The following is a 4,081-nucleotide window of genomic DNA, read 5'->3' on the forward strand; positions in this document are numbered from 1 at the left end:
CTGGAACTCTCTTGCTTTTTTGATGATCCAGTGGATGTTGGCAATTTGATCTCTGGTTCCTCTGCCTTTTCTAAAACCAGCTTGAACATCTGGAAGTTCACGGTTCACATATTGCTGAAGCCTGGCTTGGAGAATTTTGAGCATTACTTTAATAGCATGTGATATAAGTGCAATTGTGCAGTAGTTTGAGCAGTCTTTGGCATTGCCTTTCTTTGGGATTGGAATGAAAACTGACCTTTTCCAGTCCTGTGGCCACTGCTGAGTTTTCCAAATTTGCTGGCATATTGAGTGCAGCACTTTCACAGCATCATCTTTCAGGATTTGAAATAGCTCAACTGGAATTCCATCACCTCCACTAACTTTGTTCGTAGTGATGCTTTCTAAGGCCCACTTGACTTCACATTCCAGGATGTCTGGTTCTAGGTCAGTGATCACACCATAGTGATTATCTGGGTCATGAAGATCTTTTTTGTACAGTTCTTCTCTGTATTCTTGCCACCTCTTCTTAATATCTTCTGCTTCTGTTAGGTCCATACCATTTCTGTCCTTTAATGGAGCCCATCTTTGCCTGAAATGTTCTTTTGGTATCTCTGATTTTCTAGAACAGATCTCTAGTCTTTCCCATTGTTGTTTTCCTCTATTTCTTTGCATTGATCGCTGAAGAAGGCTTTCTTATCTCTTCTTGCTGTTCTTTGGAACTCTGCATTCAGATGCTTATATCTTTCCTTTTCTCCTTTGCTTTTCACTTCTCTTCTTTTCACAGCTAGCCTCCAATTAAAATAGATAAATTTAAATTTAAAAAAAATGTCCCTAGGAGTTGTAAAGCAGGAAACAATTTTCAAATATATATATATATATACACATACATAAATATTAATACATTACAAATACATTACATATGCATACATAATATAAGACATATATATACAGATAGACATATGAATCTCATATATAATATATACCTTTATATGTTAACACATATGGGCTTTCCTGGTGGCTCAGGTGGTAAAGAATTTGCTTGCAATGCAGGAGACCACGGTTTAATTCGTGAGCCAGGAAGATCCCCAGAGAGGAATGGCTACCTGCTCCACTATTTTCGCCTGCAGAATTCCATGGACAAGGAGCTTGGCAGGCTACAGTCCAAGGGTTGCAAAGAGATGGACACGAACAAATAATTAACATTTTCACTTTTTCACTTTATATACATACATGCACTATATATGTATCTTACAAGTATGTATGTGTGTGTGGGTATTTATATATATAAACATGTATACTGTATATGCATATGAATGTGTGTGTATATGTGTGTGTGTGTATATATATACCCTACTTGTAATTTTACATTACTAAGAATATTTTGAGATTGGTTAACCATGCAGACATTTATTTCCTTATATCTTTGTGCTTGTAAGTTCTATCATATTTGGTGATAATTAGATGTAAAATGCAAAAAAGCCAAATTTTCAAGTTAGAAGTCTTCAGTTCAGTTCAGTCACTCAGTCGCATCCAACTCTTTGTGACCCCATGGACTGTAGCACGTCAGGCTTCCCTGTCCATCACCAACTCCCAGACGTTACTCAAACTCATGTCCATTGAGTTGGTGATGCCATCCAAACATCTCATCCTGTGTCATCCCCTTCTTCTCCTGCCTTCAATCTTTACCAGCATCAGGATCTTTTCAAATGAGTCAGTTCTTGGCATCAGGTGCCCAGAGTATTGGAGGTTCAGTTCAGCATCCATCCTTCCAATGAATATTCAGGACTGATTTCCTTTGGGATAGGATGTTTGGATCTCCTCATTGTTCAAAGGACTTTCAAGAGTCTTCTCCAATGCCACAGTTCAAAAGCATGAATTCTTCTGCACTCAGCTTTCTTTATAGTCCAACTGTCACATCCATACATGACTACCAGAGAAACCATAAGTTTGACTAGAAGGACCTTTATTGGGAAAGTAATGTCTCTGCTTTTTCATATGCTGTCTAGGTTGGTCATAACTTTCCTCCTAAGGAGCAAGCATCTTTTAATTTCATGGGTGCAATCACCATCTGAAGTGATCTTTGGGTCCCAAAATATAAAGTTTTTCACTGTTTCCATTGTTTCCCCATCTATTTGCCATGAAGTGATGGGACTAGATGCCATGATCTTAGTTTTCTGAATGTTCAGTTCTTAGATAAATTATATTCTTCCTAAGAACTTTATGCATAAATATATAAAAGTACACACATATATATGGATAAAAGATTAATATATCATTAATATATACATGGGGAGAATATTGAAATATTACATAATGATTGAAGTAGATGCATTTTCATGATAATTTTGTTTCTCAAAATACACTTGAGAATTATTTCATTTAACAGATTATTTTGAAAGAAATTACATCTTTATTTGGGGATGCTGTTATTTACTTACAGTCCTTGAATCAGATTCATGTCAGAGTTTTTTATATATTTTTGTATTTAACTTTTAGTCTCAAAGAGCCTATCAAAATCTCACTAATATGAGTTGATTTCTAGTTGATTCTGACATAAACACTGTCATAGGAGAAAACTAAGCTGTCTCAGGTAGGGCCTTAAAGCTGGTGTTCCTGGCTGCTTTATGAATGAGCAATGTTCCTCTGCAGAGTCCCCAGGGTTGGTCAGTATATTGAGAGTTGGCATGTGAACAGAGGACATGATGTGGTGGGTATTCTCAGTGAGTACACTGTCTTATTAGAAGTCACTTAAGGGAAAGGAATCCCGTGTGATAAAGTTATTTGAGATGGTTCATTTAGAATGAAAGTAGCAGTCTGCTTCCTGAACCATTGACTGAGGTCTTCAACAGAGTTCGAATTATTTCCTTTACCAGCCAAGCATGCTTTAGAGTGATGGCAATCCGCTGCAGAATGACAGCTCAGAACTGTAACAGTGTAAATTGATTTTTGACAAACACATTCCATGCAAACCAACTGCATGCTGACAACGTTTTCCCTAACCACCACCATCACCTTGCCAAAAATTGTGAAGAGTCAATAAATGCAAATGCTGAAAATAAATGTGTGCATGCTGATGCACGCACACACAGAGAGACATAATGAAGAGGGCACTGAGGCATCTGTGCAAAATCCTGACAAATTGCAGATTATTTATAGGCAGAGTAATTTTAGTTCAGGGAAAGTAGATCATCTGTACAATTGCTAATTATATTAAGGTGTGATATATCTGAAAATGTGTAATTCTACATCAAACCACAGTATGGAACCTTTATCTCATCAGTGAAATCTCTACATTGGTTCAAACATATAGGTCTCCCTGCCACAGTGAAGATGCTATAACATAATTAGTTTGATGAAGCATGAAAATGAGCTCTCAAAGACTATGTAAAAGTAACTATGTATTGCTTTTTTGTACAACCTGCTTCTTTATCACCCTTGCCCTCTCCCAAATGTCAAAATATTCCAGTATTGTACAATGAAACTTAAAAAGTAACACTAATCAGAAGCAAAAAGTCAAAAACTGCTTCAGATCACCAGATAAGAAGTCACTCAGTCATGCCGGACTCTTTGCGACCCCATGAATCGTAGTGTGCCAGGCCTCCCTATCCATCACCAACTCCCGGGGTTCACTCAGACTCATGTCCATCAAGTCAGTGACACCATCTAGCCATCTTATCCTCTGTCGTCCCCTTCTCCTCCTGCCCCCAATCCCTCCCAGCATCAGAGTCTTTTCCAATGAGTCAACTCTTCACATGAGGTGGCCAAAGTACTGGAGTTTCAGCTTTAGCATCATTCCTTCCAAAGAAATCCCAGGGTTGATCTCCTTCAAAATGGACTGGTTAGATCTCCTTGCAGTCCAAGGGACTCTCAAGAGTCTTCTCCAACACCACAGTTCAAAAGCATCAATTCTTTGGCGCTCAGCCTTCTTCACAGTCCAACTCTCACATCCATACATGATCACAGGAAAAACCATAGCCTTGACTAGACGGACCTTTGTCGGCAAAGTAATGTTTCTGCTTTTGAATATGCTATCTAGGTTGGTCATAACTTTCCTTCCAAGGAGTAAGCGTCTTTTAATTTCATGGCTGCAGTCACCATCTGC

Source organism: Bison bison, unplaced genomic scaffold (genome assembly GCF_000754665.1).
Source record: "Bison bison bison isolate TAMUID 2011002044 unplaced genomic scaffold, Bison_UMD1.0 scf7180017864379, whole genome shotgun sequence".
Lineage (NCBI taxonomy): Eukaryota > Metazoa > Chordata > Mammalia > Artiodactyla > Bovidae > Bison > Bison bison.